This window comes from Vicia villosa, linkage group LG3 (assembly GCF_029867415.1).
Source record: "Vicia villosa cultivar HV-30 ecotype Madison, WI linkage group LG3, Vvil1.0, whole genome shotgun sequence".
Classification (NCBI taxonomy): domain Eukaryota; kingdom Viridiplantae; phylum Streptophyta; class Magnoliopsida; order Fabales; family Fabaceae; genus Vicia; species Vicia villosa.
Genome location: NC_081182.1, coordinates 70191394 through 70215731, shown reverse-complemented (window position 1 = coordinate 70215731; position 24338 = coordinate 70191394).

Genomic DNA, 24338 nt, shown 5'->3' with positions numbered 1-24338 from the left:
AGACTCGACTATGCGTATGCATGTGGTACCAAATCCGGAGTAAAACTCCTCCTTGTCATTATGACAAATACACCTTGCCGAGCATTATGCTGGGACTTCTTTCCCTCAGGAAAATACACCTTTGTCGAGCAGTAAGCTACGACTAACCGTCATCGAGCATCTAGCCCCCACTGATGACCTCTTGCCACTCGGGCAAATACACCTTTTTACCGAGCATTAAGCTCCCACTGGTAATAATTGCCAATTCAGGTCACCTGTTAATAGCATTCCGCCATTAACGTAATGAAATGTCATGCTGTGCATACAAACGACTCAATTACATAACAACAACAACAACAATATAACTCGATCACATATCTACATCACACCGGTTATATTATTCCACACGGATACATCATCAAAATTGCCACTCAGGCGTTCATATTCACACAGCACACATATACCGTCAAAACATACTTGATTAGCAAATATCATTTCACAAAAATACATTTATGAAAAATTCATTCAACCACCAACACACCCCTCCTTATCATAAAGCATACTCAAGGGTTCTCATAATACTTCAAACGGCGCGTAGAAACGACCTACGGTTCAAAAGATACAACAAAACGAAGTTTGGAAAACAAAATTTCGCACAGTCCGCTTGAGCTCCGCTCAGCGGACCCAGACAGGGAATCATCAAACAAAAATTACAGAACCTCCGCTCAGCGGACCTTCACAGAGATTTTTCTGCAAAAGGACCTCCGCTCAGCGGACCCCCTCCGCTCAGCGGACCTGCGTAAACCTAGAAAAATTAGTTCTGCTACAGACCTGCAAAACCCCATCCAATCCTCTCAAAACCTCAAATAAGCTTCCCTACACATCCTACACAACCCATACAAGCCATATATTCACTCTATCAATCAATGATCCATGGCTCACTCACTAAATGTCAATAACCTAACAATTTCTTCATGAGCAAGAAAACATGGAGAAATGAAAAACAAACATGATCCATGGGAATATCTATCATCATAGTACACATACACACCACAAAATCAAGTTTATAACTTCAAAGCTCACAAAACACCCAATTTACCATTGTTGATCAAGCTTAGAAAAGAGCAAGAACAAGAACAAAACACACAAAACTATAAGAACCATACAATCAAGATAAACTAGATTCATCCCCCTTACCTTGGTTAGATTCTTGGCTCTAGCTTGGTTTGGATTCCTACACTTCTCTTCTTCTCTTTGTTTTTCTCTTCTTTCTCTTCTCTTCACAAGCTCTCTTTCTTTCTTTCCCAAAATATCTCAAAATATCTCTTTTTCTCTCTATATCTTTTTCTATTTCTCTACTTCTCATTATCACCCACTCAACTTTCATAAATTCTAATTTTGGCCCAAATGTTACTAAACATTAATTCTAACCAATTAACACCCAAAACATAATAATTACACACATGGAAAGTAATAAGTAAAATATTAGCATAATTAATATTTACCGACTGACTCGACTCAAAAAGGTAAAATTAGGGAAATGTAGCAAACATCACAATTAATTAGAAAAACACATTTATGGGCGTTACAACCCTCCCCCACTTAAAAGATTTTCGTCCTCGAAAATAAAGATTACCTGCTACAAACAACTCAGGATAGGAGTCTCGCATCTTGCTCTCCAACTCCCAGGTCAAACTCTCACCTGCCGCACTTAACCATACGACTTTCACCAAGGCGATCTCCTTGCCTCGCAGAGTCTTAGTCTCACGAACCTCAATACGCACCGGCATCGTCTCAACCGCCAGGTTCTCACGCACTTGCACATCATCCATCTGAATCACATGGGACGGATCCGCAATGTATCTCCTCAACTGAGACACATGGAATACATCGTGCAGATTAGCAAGACTTGGCGGTAACGCCACCCGATACGCAACTTTGCCAACTCGCTCCGATATCTGATAAGGACCAATAAAACGCGGAGTAAGCTTCCTCGATTTCAAAGCTCGTCCAACACTAGTCATAGGTGTAACTCTTAAGAATACATGATCACCGGCTTGGAATTCCAAATCTTTCCTTCGCTTGTCATGATAACTCTTTTGCCTACTCTGTGAACTTCTCATTTTCTCACGAATAAATTTCACCTTCTCTGTAGTCTCTCTTACTATCTCAGGTCCGAGTACCACACTCTCGCCCGATTCAAACAACACAATGGAGTTCTACACTTACGACCATATAGCGCTTCAAAAGGTGCCATTCTGATACTAGAATGAAAACTGTTGTTGTAAGTGAATTCTATCAACGGAAGATAAGTATCCCACGAACCTCCCTTCTCTAGAACACATGCCCTCAACAAGTCTTCTAACGATTGAATAGTCCTTTCGGTCTGACCGTCTGTCTGAGGATGATAAGCCGAACTCAACCTCAACTTAGAACCTAGAGCCTCTTGAAAACCTTTCCAAAAATCTGATGTGAACCTTGGATCTCTATCCGACACAATACTCAACAGTATACCATGTAGTTTCACAATCACCTTGATATAAATCTCAGCCAACTTTGCAACTGGAAAAGTGATGTTAATAGGAATAAAGTGAGCAGACTTTGTCAACCTATCAACAATCACCCAAACCGCATCGAAACCTCTCACAGTATTTGGTAAACTCGTCACAAAGTCCATAGAAATACTATCCCATTTCCACTCTGGAATATCCAACGGTTGCAACAACCCTGCAGGACACTGATGCTCCACTTTCGACTTCTGACATACCAAACACGCATACACAAACTGAGCCACATCCCTTTTCAAGCCAGACCACCAAAAGATCTTCTTCAAATCCTGATACATCTTATTGGCTCCCGGATGAATACTCAAACTGCTTCTGTGACCTTCCTCTAAAATCATCTTTTTCAGCTCGGAATCATCAGGTACACAAATTCGACCACGGAATCTCAAAACACCCTGACCATCCACTCTGAAGTCGCCATCATCACTTTGATTTGCCACCATAAACAAATCAACAAGTTTCACATCCATTTTCTGTCTCTCGCTAACGGTCGACAGAAAATCATTCGTCACTTTCAACATACCCATCTTCACACTACCTGGCGTCAATTCACATACTAAACTAAGATCACGAAACTGCTCCAAAAGTTCCCACTCCTCCGCCATCATAGCGGACATATGCAAAGATTTCCGACTCAAAGCATCGGCAACCACATTAGCTTTACCAGGATGGTAATTCAAGCTAAAGTCATAGTCCTTCAAGAATTCCAACCACCTACGTTGTCTCATGTTCAACTCTTTATGATCAAATAAGTATTTCAAACTCTTATGATCACTAAAGACCTCGAACCTTGCACCGTAGAGATAATGCCTCCAAATCTTTAATGCAAAAACCACCGCAGCTAACTCTAAATCATGAGTGGGATAATTCTTCTCATGAATCCTTAACTGCCTCGAAGCGTAAGCCACCACCTTACCTTCCTGCATCAAAACACCACCTAACCCCATATGCGATGCATCACAATACACCACAAACGGTTCCTCAGGATCAGGTAAAACCAAAACCGGAGCTGAAGTCAACCTTCTCTTCAACTCTTCAAAATTCCTTTCACAAACTATGTCCCAAATAAACGCCTTACCCTTGCAAGTAAGCTGAGTTAACGGAAGTGCCAACTTCGAAAAGCCTTCTATGAATCTTCGGTAATAACCCGCCAAACCTAAGAAGCTTCTGATCTCAGTAACCGATCTCGGAATCTCCCATTGTAGCACTGCATCTACCTTGGATGGATCCACTGCAATCCCGTTACCTGAAATCACATGACCAAGAAAACTCACCTCTGATAACCAGAACTCGCACTTGGATAACTTAGCATACAACTGCTTCTCCCTCAAAACCTGTAGCACAACACGCAAATGCTCCTCATGCTCTTCCGGAGACTTAGAATAAATCAAGATATCATCTATGAAGACCACAACAAACTTATCCAACTGATCATGGAATATGCGATTCATATACTCCATAAACACACCAGGTGCATTAGAAACTCCGAACGGCATCACCAAAAACTCATAATGCCCGTACCGAGTCCTAAACGCAGTCTTCTGAATATCTTCCTCCTTCACCCGAATCTGATGGTAACCAGATCTTAAATCAATCTTGCTAAACACACTGGCTCCCACCAACTGATCCATCAAGTCGTCAATCCTAGAAAGCGGATACTTATTCTTAATCGTCACCTTGTTCAACTGGCGATAATCAATACACAACCTCATGCTTCCATCCTTCTTCTTTACCAACAAAACTGGAGCTCCCCATGGTGAAACACTAGGCCTCACAAAATGTTTTGCTAGCAACTCTTCCAATTGTTTCTTTAATTCCACTAACTCTGATGCCGACATTCTATATGGCGCCATAGAAACAGGCCTCGTACCAGGAACTAGATCTATGGAAAACTCCACCTCTCTCTTTGGCGGCACATCAGAAAAGTCTTCAGGAAACACTTCGGGAAATTCTCGCACTACTGGAAAATCCCCAACTGCAGCTCGACTCTCCACAGTCAACGATGCAAACACACCAAACAATTGTGCCCCATCTTCTAACAGTCGATTCAACTCCTTGGTAGATAAGACATCAAATTCCACATCCTTCTCAAGAAATGGAAACCTCACCAACTTATGATAACAATCGATATGGACACGATTATTCATCAACCAATCCATTCCCAGAACCATGTCTAACTCGTTCATCGACAAACAAATCAAATCAACAGTAAAGTCCTTACCGAAGATTGATACCGGACAATTCTTACAAACTAAAGAAGTAGTCACCGACCCCATTGCTGGTAAATCGATAACCATCTCACCACCCAGGTCAGATAAAACAAGACCTAATCTTTTAACACAATCATCGGCTATAAAACAATGCGAAGCACCCATATCAATAATAGCAATTAAAGAAATGCCATTAATAAAATAAGTACCTCTGATCAGTCGATCACCCTTGTCCGTCTGAGTTCCAGCCAAAGCAAACACCTTCCCACCAGCTTGAACTTTCTTCTTCGGACATTGACCGCTCATATGTCCCTCTTCACCACAATTAAAACACACTATTCCCTTGAACGTACAGTCGGATGACAAATGTCCTGCCCTCCCACACTTGAAACATTTCCTCGTGTCACCATTGCAGACATTACTTTTGTGGCCAGGTTTACCACACTTAAAACATACAATCTTAGCAGGAGCATCTCCCCCACTAAACCTTGGTCCATAATTCATCTTTTGCTTACCCTTCCCTCCATCATACGGCTTCCCACGATTCTGCGGACCTTTGTTCCTCTTTTCATTAATCACCTTATGATGAGCATTATTATCCTCATCATAAATCCTACAGCTGTCCACCAAATCTGGAAACACCCGAATCTTCTGATATCCTACCGCCTTCTTGATATCAGAACGTAACCCATTCTAGAACTTAATGCACTTAGAATATTCTGCTCCCTCACCAACAAAGTGCGGGTAGAATTTCACAAGTTCATTAAACTTTGCCGCATATTCAGACACATACATGCTGCCTTGAACCAAAGCCAGAAACTCAGTCTCTTTCTTTCCACGGTCATCCTCCGGATAATACTTCCTAAAAAACTCCCTCTTGAACACCGTCCAGGAAATCTCTTCACCGGTTGCTTCTAACTTTGCCAAAGTCTCCAGCCACCAATCATCAGCCTCCACAGCTAACTGATGAGTGCCATATCTGACTTTCTGCTCTTGCGTGCAATCCATCACACGAAAGATCCTCTCCATCTCCTTCATCCAAGTCAAGGCTCCCTCGGGGTCATGCGTTCCCTTAAACACAGGAGGATTCTCCCTCTGGAAAGTCGCTAAACTCCGAGACCTTGCATTCTCATCTGTATGCATAGCTTCAGCCAAAGCTTGCAATGCAGCAGCAATAGCAGCGTCATTACGTCCAGCCATCTCTAAACTTCACAATAACACCAAGAGAAGTAAGCCCAAAAAAAATAACACAAGAATTGTTAGACCAAACGACACGACACTTGGTCGGACAAGACCAACCCGCTCTGATACCACTAATGTAACACCCCAATTCTACCCAGGCATATAGGTACAAATATCAGAGTATAAAAATTAAATTCATAAAAACAATTAGGGCGTTACACTTAAGTAACCACATAACCAAACATAACATACTCGCAAAAGATGCGTAACACAAATAATCAAAGAGGACGGATACTCATAAACACCTGAATGTATTCATACTTATATATATGCATCGGTAAACAAAATATCCACAACATTCCTCCAAAATACACCGTATGAGAAGGTATCCAAAATACATAATACGAATGCATCTAAAGGATCAAATATACATCAAAAGGATCCTATGAGCATTATCTACAAAATAAGTGTTCGATCCCCCCCCTAGGTGTTACGTATCACGAGCGGACGACACCAAAACGGACGACTTCAAAGAGAGCACCTACACTTGCGGATCACCTGCACATTACCCACGAGTAGGTAACATTAAGGCATAAGGGTGAGAATATAATTCATAATGAAAGCATGATCAATATAGTAATGCCCACAAATATCATTAAGAATCATATAACAAGATAATCCAATAAGTCAACCACAGTCAATATATAAGTAATGCGGTACATGAATGATAACATAAATTATAAAGACTGACGATGATGAATGAGACTCGACTATGCGTATGCATGTGGTACCAAATCCGGAGTAAAACTCCTCCTTGTCATTATGACAAATACACCTTGCCGAGCATTATGCTGGGACTTCTTTCCCTCAGGAAAATACACCTTTGTCGAGCAGTAAGCTACGACTAACCGTCATCGAGCATCTAGCCCCCACTGATGACCTCTTGCCACTCGGGCAAATACACCTTTTTACCGAGCACTAAGCTCCCACTGGTAATAATTGCCAATTCAGGCCACCTGTTAATAGCATTCCGCCATTAACGTAATGAAATGTCATGTTGTGCATACAAACGACTCAATTACATAACAACAACAACAACAATATAACTCGATCACATATCTACATCACACCGGTTATATTATTCCACACGGATACATCATCAAAATTGCCACTCAGGCGTTCATATTCACACAGCACACATATACCGTCAAAACATACTTGATTAGCAAATATCATTTCACCAAAATACATTTATGAAAAATTCATTCAACCACCAACACACCCCTCCTTATCATAAAGCATACTCAAGGGTTCTCATAATACTTCAAACGGCGCGTAGAAACGACCTACGGTTCAAAAGATACAACAAAACGAAGTTTGGAAAACAAAATTTCGCACAGTCCGCTTGAGCTCCGCTCAGCGGACCCAGACAGGGAATCATTAAACAAAAATTACAGAACCTCCGCTCAGCGGACCTTCACAGAGATTTTTCTGCAAAAGGACCTCCGCTCAGCGGACCCCCTCCGCTCAGCGGACCTGCGTAAACCTAGAAAAATCAGTTCTGCTACAGACCTGCAAAACCCCATCCAATCCTCTCAAAACCTCAAATAAGCTTCCCTACACATCCTACACAACCCATACAAGCCATATATTCACTCTATCAATCAATGATCCATGGCTCACTCACTAAATGTCAATAACCTAACAATTTCTTCATGAGCAAGAAAACATGGAGAAATGAAAAACAAACATGATCCATGGGAATATCTATCATCATAGTACACATACACACCACAAAATCAAGTTTATAACTTCAAATCTCACAAAACACCCAATTTACCATTGTTGATCAAGCTTAGAAAAGAGCAAGAACAAGAACAAAACACACAAAACTATAAGAACCATACAATCAAGATAAACTAGATTCATCCCCCTTACCTTGGTTAGATTCTTGGCTCTAGCTTGGTTTGGATTCCTACACTTCTCTTCTTCTCTTTGTTTTTCTCTTCTTTCTCTTCTCTTCACAAGCTCTCTTTCTTTCTTTCCCAAAATATCTCAAAATATCTCTTTTTCTCTCTATATCTCTTTCTATTTCTCTACTTCTCATTATCCCCCACTCAACTTTCATAAATTCTAATTTTGGCCCAAATGTTACTAAACATTAATTCTAACCAATTAACACCCAAAACATAATAATTACACACATGGAAAGTAATAAGTAAAATATTAGCATAATTAATATTTACCGACTGACTCGACTCAAAAACGGTAAAATTAGGGAAATGTAGCAAACATCACAATTAATTAGAAAAACACATTTATGGGCGTTACATGTACCGTTTGATAGTTTTGTTGTATTTTTGTAGGTTTTATTTTGTTGTCGAAGTCTCGAGGAATAAAGTGTCGAAGACACGGCTGCGAGAGCATATTGAGGAAATAAAGTTGTTGTTCTGGTGTAGCGCTCTACGCAAGCTTGAGGGCGCGTCGCACGCTGGCGGGCGCGTCGCGCGCTACAGGAGCAAAATAAATAATTATGGCAGAAGCTTGGACGCGTCGCGCGGACTAGGGGCGCGTCGCGTGCTGTTGGGCGCTTAGCGCGCTCTGCGAATTTCAGTTTTGTATAAATAGGACACCTTTATTATTTTAGGGTTTTATCATCTCTTCTTTGACAAAGTTGAGCTCTGATCCATTCTTTGTAGTTTAGAAGTTCAAGCAACACTATTGGGTGTCTCATCATGTCGATTGAGCTTGGGTGGTCTCCGATTGTGCCGACAACACGAGAAGTTTCCGCTTGTTCTTCTTCTTCCCCGTGACCCATTCCAATGGTGGGGTTTGTATGTATATTTTTCCTCTCTTGTATGTATATTTGTTGATCTTGGGATCATTTATATATTTGCTTTACAAATCTTCATTGTTGTTGTTCTTGGTCTTTTTGCTTAAATGCTTCGGATTTGTGTTGTTGTAGAAATGGACATCATAAATCTTAATTAGGAATGATATATGTTAGTTTCTAGATTTCAGACATGGATTAAGGGCTAATAATCGTAATGGGTATCGAGTTTAATGCCTATGTGCTGTTTGTGCCGGTTGGGAAATCTCTGATGTGAATAGCATGGTTGAGCTTTCGTCGGTGTTTCAGAAATGGACACTGATGTGGCATCTCGAATGATGCCTGGTGATTTTGATGCGTATTGTGAGTGTTGAGCGATAGATCTTCAGATTTAAGTATTAGACAGGTTGAGTAGAAATACGATTCCAAAATGAATTCTATTAAGCTACAACAGATTGTTTATTTGCTTTTATTTACTTTTCCCGCGTTTACTTTCCGCACCCAAAACCAAACTTAGAACGTGAGATAGTTGAACGATAGTTTTTCTCTACTACTCTTTGTGGACTATGATACGATATAACCTATATCACTCGGTAATAAATATACCTATTACTTTTTACTTGCCGCTTAACCGCATCAGCAATTCCCTAACCCCTTGTTCCATCCATTCCAAGGATCCTCTTTTTTAAATTGTCGATGCGACATGAACTAACAGAAAATCCTTCATCCTCGTTATTTATACACACGCTAACATTCGATTCCTTCTGAGCCAGCGATGAATCAAATAGCAAGTCACTGAGTTCAGCCAACAAAAAACCATCATCACCATCCTCTTTCTTAATCCATTTTGTCTGGTCCTATCTCCAAATATTCTACTCCAGATACCCAGCTTCTCCCACTTACATAAAAGGAAAAACCACCTTGCCGTAAAGTTCAGGAAAAGCCTCTGACAACGCTTGATTTCCTACCCACTTGTTGAACCAGAAGGATGTTTTTTTCTCCATTATTAACCCTGCAATTAATCATATCAGAAACAAACAAACCACTAGAACTGACACAACCATTAATCAAGATTAAGCCTCTCCACCATATTGAATCTCTTTTCGAAATCACCCTACTATCAATCACAAACATCTTCAGCGCTGGATTGGAGCACCTATGTACCAAGAGGTTATGCCAAATAGCTCTATCCTCCATAATAATCCTCCATTTCCACTTCATCAAAAGAGAAATGTTCATGCACTCCACATCTTTGATGTCTAACCCCCCGTCTTCTTTCTCTTTTCAAACGTTACTCCATCTAACCCAATGAACACATCTTTTACCTTCCACCCCCTCTAGAAAAACCTACTTTGAATGCTTCTAATATCTTTCATCACCTTCATAGGAACTCGGAAAAATGATAGAGAATACAAAGGAATGGAGTTTAGAACAGAATTAATTATGAACACCCTTCCACCAAGAGAAAGAAACCTCCCACTCCATTTATTGAGCCCACTCCTCACATTTCTAACCACCTCCTTCCATAAAGCCACCTTCCTGGGACTATCCCCTACCATCACCCCCAAGAATTGGAAAGGAAAAACGTCTATACCACAAGCCAGGAAAGGAAACGAAAGAGCTAACGTCCAAAATATTCCTTTGATTAATGAATGCTGACTGTTTGATAGAAAACAACTTCCCTTTAACTCCTTTAAGTCTTGCAGCTAAGAGCTTAGACAATATTTTATAAAGGCTACCCTATAAGGCAAATAGGCCTGTACTCAGATAAAAGCTGAGGATTCAAAATCTTTGGAATTAAGGTGATAAAAGAAAACGTACACGACTTTGTAAGTTCCGCCTTTATTACAATGATTAATAGGTTTCTATGTGTGAGTTTTCTATGTTATTGTTTCTAGATTATCCAAAATATGATGAGGTTTTCTATTCATCTTGATGAATACACTTTAATTACTTTATTATCGGCTGTTCAAGGTTCACTACAGAATTATATGCAAGTTCATGGTTTAGTTTACTTACATCAAAGCTTGTTCAAAAATTTAGTCCGGGCATTGTATTTTTTTGGTGAGGCAATTTTAATGTGTTTACACTTGATATATTCTTATGATCCTTACAATTGCTTTATCCGTCCCTCTCAAAATTGTTAAATAGGTCACTAATTATGAGCTTAAACCTGGAGGAAGGAACATAAGGGTTTTAAAAGAAACAAAGCATGAGTACGTTGACTTTGTTCTTGAACATCTCCTGACTAATGTCATTCGTCCTCAAATCAACTCCTTTCTACAATGTGTTCATGAAATGGTGCCACTAGAACTTATATAAATATTTAATGACAAAGAGCTTGAGCTACTCATAAGTGGCCTACCAAAAATTGATTGTGTATTGATTTCTTTTTCAATCAAATTCTATTCATCTAATTTTCTATGAAACATCCGAATAATGACTTTCTCCTTATAGTGAATGATTTCAATGAAAACATTGAGTATATCAGTTACATTGTTACACCAAATGTTATTCTATGGTTTTGTGAACATCAAAAGGATTACTAATAAAAAATTATATCATTTATACTAAAATCATGTAATTATATTTGGAAGTTGGCATTAGGGTTGGAAATTGAGTCGGGTCGATTCGAACATGCCTCAGCTCAGTCCGACTCGTTAAGAATTGGCCGAGTTCGAGTTCATGACGAACTTTTTTTCCAGCTCAAACTCGACTCGTTAAAAATTGACCAAATTTGAGTTCATCACGGACTTTTTTTCAACTCAAACTCGGCTTGTTAGAAGTTCATGAACATCTCGGTTCAATTCGACTTGTTATCTTGTTAGGTTCAACTCGCTTATTTCACGAATTTAAAAGTATATATATATATATATATATATATATATATATATATATATATATATATATATATATATATATATATATATATATATATATATATATATATATATATATATATATATATATGACATTTTAAATTAATATTTTTTAAATAAAAACTATAGAAATAAAATAAAAGTTATAAGATTGAAATTTATACAATATTAATTTTATTTGTATAATTATTTGTAGAAATATTTTGCTCACTTGAGAATATAAATTATCTATTAAAACCTTTAGAATAAAAGAAAATATGATACTAAAATTTAGATCAAATATTTAAATCTACTTTTAAAGACAATATAATCTATCTCATATATAATTGAATTGACTCATGAACCTAACGAGTCAAACTATGTATCGTTCAAGTTCAGCTTAATTATTTAACGAACTTAGTTTATAGCTCATATTCAGCTCATTTCACTACAAGAAAATTTGTGTTTAGCTACGACAAAAACAGAAGTCAATCTATAGCAAATCCCTATCAAACATAATTAGTTGGAGATTAGTTGTGGAATAACTACAATATGAGTCGTAGCATGAATTGAGTGGCTAATTATCTAGACCAAAATTCCCTAGCAAAATTCCAACTAATATTTAAAATTTCCTAACTAAATCCAAACTAAACTATAGCAAAATCACAGTATTAAACTTAAGTTTCCATAATAAACAGCTACAATATCACCACAAATATATCATAGCAAATCTCAAGCTATTTTAAAATATATTTATAATTATTTTTATTTGAAACCAATCAGACTAGATTAAAATTATTCATAAAAATTAAGTATGCTAGTTAAAAAATTTATTAATTATTTCCTCAACTAATATTTCTAATTAAGATATTCATTATGAAATTAATGTGATAATGAAACAACAAAAACAATAAATATGCACCACATTTTCTGAAGCTTCATGAGAAATATCAAAACTTTTACCCCCTAAAGCTTTGCGTTTTTTTAATTTTAAATATTTAGCTAAGATCTCCAGTGGGTCAATGTGATTTCATGTTGAATCTTGGATAATATTTTGTATTGCCTAATTTAATAGCACTTCTAAATAAAGTGCTATTAAAAAGGAAAACACACATCTATAATAGCACTTTATGGTCGAACGCTATTATAGAATACAAACAATGCGATTTTGATAACATTGTGTAAAAAATTGCTATTATTAAAATTCAGTAAGATAGCACTTTCTACAAAACGCTATTAATATTATACACTAAGATAGCACTTTCGTCAAAATGGTATTATTAGTATTCACTAAGATAGCACTTTTGTCAAAGCACTATTAATATTATTCACTAAAATACAATTTGTTAGCATTCATAAAAAAACGCTATTGTTTTCATAATATATAAATAATAAAATAAATAAATAAAATACATGTTTTTGGCGGAAGGTTTTCATTTTTCCGCACAAATTTTTGGTAAAGGATAACCCTAAGCTACTTTCCCTTCTCCACTTCCACAATCACTTCCACAAGCTGCGATTCTCCTTCTTTCCTTTCCATGCTTAACTCCAACTCCGAGCCTCGCCGAGTCGAAACAGGTCAATCAGACACAACTGCGATTCTCTTCTCTTCGGGAACCACCGGACGTGTCAAAGGCATGTTGTTAACTCACCGATTTTTTCTTTCTCTTTTGATGATTCTGATTGAGGTTTGGGGTTTCTTTTGTTGTTGTTTGATTCTTGTTTAAACTCATTTCTCATAAAGTATTTATTTTTCTTGATTTTGGTTAAGTTTCATGAAGCTTGGAGTTAGTTTGTAAATTTTGGGATCTGGGCTTTAGGGTTTGACTTTCTCTCTCATTTAAATTAGGGGTTGAAAACCTGTTCTGGGTCTTGGGAAAACAAATTTAAGCTTTTGTTTCCCCTTGTTGGTTTTCAAATGTTGAGGTGAGTCATTTGTCTTTTATTCATTTTTTTGTTGTCTTCAAGATTCTAGATTCATTATATTATTATAACTTCTTTTGCTTTTGGGTGAACCTTAATGGTTGATGTTTATTTGTTGCAGATTGATGGGTAATCTCTTTTGTTTGTGTGATGTTTGAAGTTTCTGGTTGCTTTGTGTGAGTACAAGAGGAAGCTAAAATACATCTCTTAGTGTGGAAGCCCATTTCTCATTGTGCTTCTCTGATCTTGGACAAGAAAGGTAGGAAGAAGAAAGATGAGTCCATGGCTGATATTAAAAGAAACTCGTCAATGCTTATGAAGCTACAAGAAAACTGAGGGAAGCTCTTGAAGAAGCTTCAGAAGATGGATTACTTGCCAAATCATAGGACATGGAGCCTGACAGTGTTGGAAACCAGGATGATAGCCTTGGGAGGTCCAAATTATATGGCCTTGTTTTTACTGTTAGCAGAGGTTAAGCTTTTAAATTGCTCGCTGAATCATAACCTTTCCAAACAAACAAAAAATTATAGACTATGTTCGACCATGACAATACTCAGTCTGTTAATCAGGATTGAATGATGTGTTTGCTGAGTTAATTTATTTTGATATTTGTATTTTGTTTACTCTTGTTGGTTTTTATTTCTTTGTACTTTTTTTTTTTCAGATTTGTGAAGAGAAATTTCTCAATAGAGGCCATTGATCCAAAATAGATGAGGAATTCAATTGTTGAGTAAATTTTCATTAATAATTTACTTGATTCAAACACAGCTTTACCATATGTCTCTCATTTTTTCTTATTCAATAATAATGAAAATCATCTTCTTTGTTGCTTAACCAGGTGTCATACCCCAAAATTTGCCCGATCATATCTACGTCTCTTAATCCATCCAGAGTCAAAATTAAGAGCCATAGAGTTTGACATTTCTATTGTCAAACTCGCTCTCTTATAAATTAGGTTGAGTTAAAGCAATGGCGTAATTAACATATGTTTATGACCCAAACGTTGGGCCTAATCATTACAAGGGTTTTATCATTTTTGGGAGTATTTTGGGTTTTACTAACATTTGTTTCGATTATTATTATTATCTTTTTATCATGACTAACTGTTAGTATTTAGCATTATTAGTTTTTATCATTATTATTAGTATTAATAAGATTACTATTAGGTAGTATTAGGATTAGTATTAGGATTATTTAGGTTTATTATTGTAATAAGGTTTTAGTAATCATATATTTTAGGATTTTTTTAGGGTAATAAAAGTCTTATTAGAATTAGTATTATTATTTAGTTAATATTTATTGATTAGTGTTATTTTTAATAGAATTATCACTGTTATTGTTATTATTATTTTTTATTATTATTATTTGATTTCTTTTAGAAATATATTATATTAGTTTTTTAATTAGGCTATTAAAATAAGAAAAAGAAAAAAAAACAAATGGGCCAAATTCTGTTCACGTTCATGGAAAAAAGGGAGATTTGCAAGCCTTCAAAAGATCATTCCCAAATCTCTTATTGCAACGAAATCTCAATCAGATTTTAATGAGAGTCAATCAAGGATTATGGAAGAAACCTAAATTGACATATATAAGGATTTGAGGTATAAGGGGGGGGGGGGGGATCCCCGAGTTCTAAGAATGGTGAAACCAGTGCCATAGCAGAAGAGGAGTTATCACGCCCAGAAAAACGGCTTTACTATCCCGGTTTTGTCCCTTCCTTTTTTCGAATTGAATGTTCAGATTTGTACATCGTGAGTATGATTTGAAGGTGTAATCGTGTTTGCAATGATGATTAGAAGATTTCTGGGTGGTTTAATTTATGTTTGGATGAATGTTTAAGCATATGCCGTGGCTAGGGTTTTAGGACCTTCGAATTAGGAATCACGGATAGAAGCAAGATTGGACAAAATTAACAGTCCCATTGCATTCGGAAGGTGTCTCTTAGTTAATCTGGGTGTTTAATCTAGATTTATTTGGATTATATGATGAATTTGGCAATTGTGGGGCTATGGCTACGCATATAAACTGTGGCCAAAAGTGTGGTGTTTCAGAATAATCAAAGGAAGAAGAAGATATCAAGGCGCGGGCGGAATTGGTTTAAATTCTGAGTCGTTTATTTTATATATATCATTAATGCGTGATCATTGACAACTAAGTGAAATTGGTCTAGTGGCAAAGTATCAGCTCTGAGGTTTAGTACGCAGGGGCTCTGGTTCAACACCTGCCGGTGCCATATGTTTTCTTTGTTTTTTTCCTCTTCTCATTTCCCTTTGCAGATTCAGATCCAGTGTATGTGGCGCACCCATGCTCAGGATGCGTTCTCCATCATCAGCCTTAGGATCTCTTAAGATTCGGATCCAACGCTTGAAAACCTGCAGGTGCACACGCGCCATCAACAGGGCAATCACACAGGATCACTGCCAGGTTTTTTTTATATATATTGTTTTTGTTTTATTATTTAATTATTAGGATTAGATTTGGTTAAATGTATTTAGGTTTAATTAATTTAACTTAGGATTAGAAATTAAATTAGGATTAAAAAATAAAACTAGGATTAGGGTGAGGATCATAATATGCTCCGATTATTCGATTATTCGACCGTCTCGACTTAATTAATTGAATCAACTTTAATTATTAAAAATGAAAAAAACCCTAGCAAGGTCATCATGCATTAGGGTTTGCCCAATCCCACTACCATTTGGCAAAAAATATTAATTCTTATTCAATTGATTATTGATTAATATAATTTTCTCCTCGACCCGACTATATCTATTAGTCGCATAGGTGAGAAATAAATTTAATCTAATTAATTTATTCGTTTATTAATAATTTAATCAATTCTTTACTAATTCTCTCCTCGATCCGACTAAATCTATTAGTCGCAATGATGAGAGATAAAAGAATAAAACATAAAATTTAATTACAAAATTAAAATACACCGCATTTGCTGCCCGTGATGATCGAATCTATCGATCAGAGCAACCAGCAATACATTAATTAATCCGTTAACTATAATGATCAAACCTATTGATCATTGCAACTAACGGTGACATATTAAATCAGGGTTGTACGCCTAAACATTTAAAACACACTAAACCACGAAACTACAGATTTTCATCTCTTCAATACTGCGATTTTCAAATCTACGACAAGGTAATTCAAAATACCTTCGAACTTCGCATTTAAAAACTACGATAGGCCATTCAAAAAGCCTTCAAACCATATCAAATCAAATTCAAAGGCGTACAGCCCTGTGCCCGAACTACGTAGACTCTGATCCTCCATAAGGAGGTACGTAGGCACTTGGTAACAAGGCGAGTCCCCTTCCCTAAAACCTCAATTCCTCCAAATCTCACTTTTCACCCTTTTCATTTCTTTAGCTATTAAATCCTAATATTTTCGCTAGGGGTGGCAACCGGGCATGCCCGCCCCGTTTAAGCCCGCCTCGCAAAAGCCCGCGAAAAAACAGGGCGGGGCGGGCTTTTTTAAGAGTGCGGGTCTAAAACCTTGCCCCGCCCCGCAAAAAAGTGAGGGCGGGCGGGGAAAGCCTGCGGGCATTCGGATTTTTAGGCCTAAAAATAGTAAAATTCTATAAAAAAACAAATGCCCGCAAAATCCCACAAAAAAACGGGGCGGGGCGGGCACATTAAAGAGAGCGGGCCTAAAACCTTGCCCCGCCCCGCAAAAAAGTGCGGGTAAAACGGGCTTTCCCCGCGGGCCGGGCCCGTTTTGCCACCCCTAATTTTAGCCATAAAACTGTTACCTTAGATTCAAAGCCATAGGAAAGGGTTGAGGGTGCCTAACACCTTCCCTCGACCTGATTATAATAATCTTACCCCGATCTCTTAACTGCGTAGGGTTTCATATTCGCCCTGGTAGAATAGGTGGCGACTCTAAAATCTATATTTTTAGGGCAGGTTGCTACAGCTGGCGACTCTGATGGGGACAACTATAATGGTGAATTATTATGCTCCTAAGGCTTGAGAGGGTTTAGGTTTTGGTAAACGGTTTAGGCTTTTGGCGAAATTTTTAGGGTTTGGATAATTCGCCATTTTAGGGTTTGTTTAGGGTTATGGTTTTTTTAAATATTTAATTTTTGTTTTATTTATTTATTTAATTTTTATTATTTGCCTAAATGTTAATTGTTTATGTTAATATATTTGCATTAAATGTTTAAATGTTATATTAATATATTTGCACTGTTGGGATTATAAAACTGTTGTTAAACCTAAGCGTGGGAATTATATTTAAGACCAGAGGGGAATTACATCGCCTACGAGTCTTATTATAATTCCACTCAGAGTGGGTTGAATATCCGGAAAGGTCTGATACGAGGCTTGACCTTGTTGAGGGCTGGACTTGGTATTTAGCTGATCTCTCTGGGAACCTACCCCTAAAATTCGAACCTCATGGATAAATGAGTTGTTCTAAAATCCAAAGAGACAAAAAGTCTCGGCTGCTACGAACGACCCCATGAGACCTTCTAGAACATACCAATGGGAAGGGTAGGCACCCTAAGCCAATACGTCGAACCTATGAACCTAGGGCTTATGTGCTTATGTGCTTATTATGCGTTTGCAATTTATATACTGTGAATGTCTTGCGTTTTAATTTTGCAGGTATTCCCACGCGTTCCCTGGCCTGCAGGGACTCTATTTCCAAGACCATGTCCTTCCTACGAAGGACATCTACATTTATGCACGTCGAACGACCTATCGATGGCCATGAGACTTAGTGACTGTCATGAACAGTCACCCCGCGCCTGCATTTACGCACTTCCTAACCTGTAGGAAGTTTCCTTTTATATCTTTGTATTTTACATCTACGTGTCCTTCCCACGAAGGACATCTTCGTTTACGCACGTCGATTGGCCTCTCGATGGCCATGAGATCCAGTGACTACTTTGAACAGTCACCATGTGCTTACATCTACGCGTTCCCTAGCCTGTAGGGATTATATTTCTAAAGTCGCATCCTTCGTACGAAGGACATCTTCGTTAGCATACGTTGATTGGCCTCACGATGGCCATGAGACTTAGTGACTGTCTTGAACGGTCACCCCATGCTTGGTTCTACGAATTCCCTAGCCTGTAGGGATTTTCTTTTATGCCCATGTTTTTTTACAACGACTTCGTCCTTCCCCTGAAGGACGTCCCCATTAACGCACGTCGATTGGCCTCTCGATGGCCATGAGATCTAGTGACTATCTTGAACGGTCACCTCGTGCTAGTTCCCGCGCACGCTCTAACTTGTATGGTTTGGAACTCCATTTATACATCTTTCGTCCCTGGCTTGTAGGGATTTCATTTCATTCGATATCGTCCTTATATAGGTTGTGTTCCGCATAGAGAACCTTCCCACGAGGGACAACTTCATTGGTACACGTCGAACGGCCTCTCGATGGCCATGAGACTTGGTGATTGTCTTGAACAGTCACCAGCTGCTACCTTCTACATACTCCCTAATCTAAGGGATTTCCATTGGCGCGTCATAACATCTAGCTTGCAAGGATTTCACCTCTAAGGCCATCCCTAGGATTATACGTCACATGTCTGCATTGCATACACGGAGTTATAATACAAAGAGTCTCTCGCATACCCATGCATCCGCATTTTAATGCAGTCATACATTTGCATCTACATGTACATCTTGCATCTTCGCCCGCATCCTCACTTACCGCGCTAGCCGATTTCCCAAGACTCGAAAAAAATCGAAAAGATCATAAACTACGGAGAAAGGAGGATCAATTAATGGGAATGAACTTAGTCTCACAAGAGAAAGAGGATGCCTTTCACCACGTCGGCCACGTGTCCATGTCTTGTTGCAACAGGATTATAAATACAACAGAGGATATCGTCGAGCAAGGATTAGTTCAACAAAGAAGTTCCCTTATAGATACACTCAAGGGGTATCTAGTCATAAAGGGGTTCATCTTAGAACATATCAAATTTACAAGGATGCTCCACGATAACCTAGGGGCAAGGGTTAGTCCAACTGGGGCAATACCCTGAACAAAGATGCATGACTACGATGGAGGGAATGCGACATATGTCAACCCCACACCAAGGGAAAAAGGGTCATAGGTGTTCTCTATCAATCTAAAATTCTGAAGGTCGCGAATGGTGTGATACTATCCTTCGAAAAAGCAAAAGAGGTTCAGTCAAAAGAAACTCATGAAGTTCCGATACGACAAAAACCCACCGCACCAATTTATTCCCGACAGGTTTGACGTGCCCAAGGAAAATTCGAGGTTGCCCTTACTTCTACAAGTCTAAAGAACGAAGGAGTGAAACAAAGTCAATGGACCTACAAAGGAGATTGTCCCTAGGATCAACAGGTTTTGTCATGCTCACAATTTCAACCCCTACGATCGCTATGTGTTTCTCAGGATAAAAGTTGTACCTTCAGATTAGCAATTCTAATGGGATGACCATGCAGGTTTTGAAGTCAATTCATTCGCTCACCACTACGCCTTTCCATTCGCGCACTTCTATTCCATTCTATTTCAAATTCAGGACTATTAACAAACTTAAGGGAGAATGACGAATACAAATAACTAAGTCCCGCTAAACGTATGCTTTCAAGGTAAGACCGAGCCGAGGATGTATAGGCATTGTTCCAATTCCTAAACAGTGGAGATATAAGGATGTTAATCCCTCGTTACCCCCTCGAGCCAGGAGTTGGAGTTCGTTTCTACTGTTCAAATAAACCATGATTGCAACCAGGGGCAGGGTAGATTTCGATTAATTCAATGGTGTATTTTGGTTGTCAAGAGGATCAATCAATCCAAGCAAGGATCCAAGAAAAGGTTCAAGCATAAGGTTCAAGCATATCTTCTTCCTCGCATTCATCCAAGATTGAGGAAGCAATGGAGGTAACGTTTACAACATCTTCTTCCTCAATAGATCATTCAAGATCGAGGATGTATCAAAGACGAAGCTTGAAAATCCAAGTCGACATGGCAGACACAATATTCAAAATCCTAGGATCAATATTTCCAAAGGAGCACTCAAAACAAAAAGAAGGAAAGCGCCCGCTAAGTCAAAATGGAAAATTTCATGAAAGAAAAAAGACTTAGGCAAAAATTAGGGCATCCCAATGGATCAAATTCAAAGGAATGGGTTCATGCAAAAATAAGGGGTAAAACAAAACAAAGGCGAAATACAAAGGACTGCTAAACCATCAAAGCTTCACATCAATGCTTGGATCTTTAAAACATTTTCATCAATGCTTGGATCTTTAAAACATTTTCATCAATGCTTGGATCTCTACTAAGGCTTCTGCTCAAACATCAAAACTGATTCTCTTACAAACAAAGCACATTCATTGGATTAGGCGAATTTTTAGGATTCGGAGAACATCAAGGAGAAAGGGGTGGGTTAAATAAATGTTGAGCCTTATATCCATTGTTTCTTAAAACCGTGAACCAGGCCAAGTTACAACATTCAAAAGTCCTAATTGAGGCAAGGTTAACCATGAAAGCATATTAAGCAGAACTTTGTTATACTGACTCCTAAGTTTGTTAAAACTATTTCTAACCACTACGCTTCTTCAAGCATTCATTTCTAATCATCCAGTCCTAATTCATAACGGACTTCAATTTCAAAACTTGCATACACATCGCATTAGAGTTACTTCCCGAAGGGTACAACATCATCTACGAATATACACTTAGCATCGAGGAAATCTCGAAATTGGTTAATCCATGGTGATCACTTATAATAAAGACCTTTGCGTGGGGGGAACCACATCTAGAGGGTTCTCCTAAACAGGGGCAAAATTTCAAGGATCACATGGGGCATGCAATCAAACATCCTATTAACTAGGGGCATTCATCCTAAAGGGTCAGTCGACTTGGGTCACATCTCGAAGCAATAAACAGGGGCATGTCAAACATGGGAAGAATTCAAATTCAAAAGGATAGAACACTATGGATAGCCCTCCATATCCTGGAGATCATGAGCATACCCTTCAATCTAAACGTCGAAGCATCTAACAAGGTTATTTCTCGGGGCACTTCCTTCATGGCTTGGAGATCATAGCACCTTTTTTCCACTAAACATTGGGGCATTGGATATCAAATCCATAAGGTGTGGAGAATCTCCAAAGGTTAAAGGTGTGGAGAACCTCCAAAGGTTAAAGGCGTGGAGTATTTCACAAAATCCAACTGGGGCAAGGTGCACAGCATAAGGAAAATGCGTTCTCACACTTTACAACATCGAACAAATCTTTCTCCTAACTACGATCTTCAAAATTCAAGAAAACAAGGATTGGGAAGTCGCGCTAGCATCACACCCCACCTTATCAAACAAACCTACAACTCCAGCGAGCTATACACGCTTTGGTTATCAACAACCTATCATTTGAGCATCATGCAAATACATATAAGTAAAGCATTACATACATTGGTTGATACATTACACCGTACCTTTTTAGGTAGTCTTATTTAAGAAAAATCTCACGATCCTTTCTAGGAACCTTTTCAGGTAGTCTTCTTTAAGACAAATCTTATGATCCTTTTCAAGAACCTTTTCAGGTAGTCTTCTTTAAGACAAATCCTTCGATCCTTTCAAAGAACCTTTTTGGGTAGTCTTCTTTAAGACATTCTTTTTCTAAGAACCTTTCTAGGTAGTCTTCTTAAAGACAAATTATCATCCTTTTCAGGAACCTCTTCAGGTAGTCTTCTTTAAGACAAATTTTCATATCCATTCCAAAAACCTTTTCAGGTAGTCTTATAGAAGACATTACTTCGTTCCATTCGTTACATCAGCCCACATATGCATGAGCATAAGCATTATCCACATACATAAACATTACCAAGCCGGCATAAGCATAGTCGTGGTGTAGGTGCAAATACAGTTTAAGCAGGTTCAATAAGGAGATAAAATCTTAGGATTGACATCAGCATCAGCATACATACATACGCATTAGCATATGCATATCATCTAGTGCATTCACATACTACAAAAGCCCAGTTTCCAACCCTCGCGTTGTGATAGGCGTGTTTTCCGACCCTCGAGTCGTAAGTTTCCAACCCCCGTGTTGTGATTGATTTGTTTTTCGACCCACGTGTCGTGAGTGTCCAACCCTCATGTTGTGATAGGTGTGTTTTCCGACCCTCGAGTCGTGAGTTTCCAACCCTCGTGTTGCGATAGGTGTGTTTTCTGACCCTCGAGTCGTGAGTTTCCAACCCTCGTGTTGCGATAGGTGTGTTTTCCGACCCTCGAGTCGTGAGTTTCTAAACATATCGTTTCCTTTCCGACCCTCGAGTCGCGAGCATGATCTTCATACATCTACAGGATACCGTCAAGGATTTTATACGGATAAACTTGCTAGCGCTATAGCAAGTGAATCTTTTTTATGCAGGTAAGTTTGCTAAAACTATAACAAATGGTTCATCTTACGCAGGTACGCTTGTCAGAACCATGGCAGGTAATTCCTTTGATACAGGTGAGTTTGCTAGAACAATAGCAAAAAAAAATCCCTAATGGTGCAGGTAGGCTTGTCCGATCAAGGGCAAGTGACTCCTAATGGTACAGGTGAAATTATCCGAACCAGGGCAAGTGATCCAAATGGCGTAGGTGAAATTTGTCTGAGCCAGGGCAAATGATCCAAATGGTGTAGGTGAAATTTGTCCGAGCCAGGGCAAACGATCCAAATGGTGTAGGTGAAATTTGTCCGAACCAGGGCAAATGATCCAAATGGTGTAGGTGAAATTTGTCTGAGCCAGGGCAAATGATCCAAATGGTGTAGGTGAAATTTGTCCGAGCCAGGGCAAATGATCCAAATGGTGTAGGTGAAATTTGTCCGAACCAGGGCAGATGATCCAAATGGTGCAGGTGAGCTTGCTAGAGCTATAGCAAGTGATCCTTTTGGGGTTCACAAACTACGGAAACTTACTAGAACTATAGTAAGTGGGGTTCACAAACTACGGAAACTTACTAGAACTATAGTAAGTGGGGTTCACAAACTACGAAAACTTACTAGAACTATAGTAAGTGGGGTTCACAAACTACGTAAATTTACTAGAACTATAGTAAGTGGGGTTCACAAACTGCGAGTCGTCGCTATTGATAGTTACGTTTACCCATCACGTTAGTCCCTCGGCAGTGATCAAAGGGTTTTACGAAAGGTTCTTCAATGGGGTTTATCACGTTAGTCCCTCGGCAGTGATATTCTTCAAGACTACAAAGGGGTTCACAAAGGGTTTTACAACATGGTTTTACAAAGGGTTTCTCAACTGGGTTTATCACGTTAGTCCCTCGGCAGTGATATTCTTCAAAACTACAAAGGGGTTCACAAAGAGTTTTACAACATGGTTTTACAAAGGGTTCCGCAATTGGGTTTATCACGTTAGTCCCTCGGCAGTGATCTTCTCCAAAACATCATCAATAACACACAAAGGTTTTATTTTTTCTTTTCCAAAGTTACTAACATACTTCAACTAACATAGCTAATAGTCATGCATCATTCGATTGCATACTTCATTCATACATAATGCATATACATACATCGCTCTCATTTATTTTGAGAAGCTCACTGTATCATACATTACATGCATCATAACATCGCATAAAAATAAGGTTGCCTTTTCAAGCCGTACTGCAATCAAAGCAAGTGGTTCCTTTCGAAAGCGTCTGCCTCACATTCTAAAAAAGAGGGGTATTTACCTTGGGTGGCATTTGTAAGCCCATCTCCCACAGAACTTTTTCCCAACAAATGCAAATTTCGGGGCATTGTCAGTGTTCAATCATCTTCTACCTTTAGATCACGATAGGCAGACGTGCCTATCC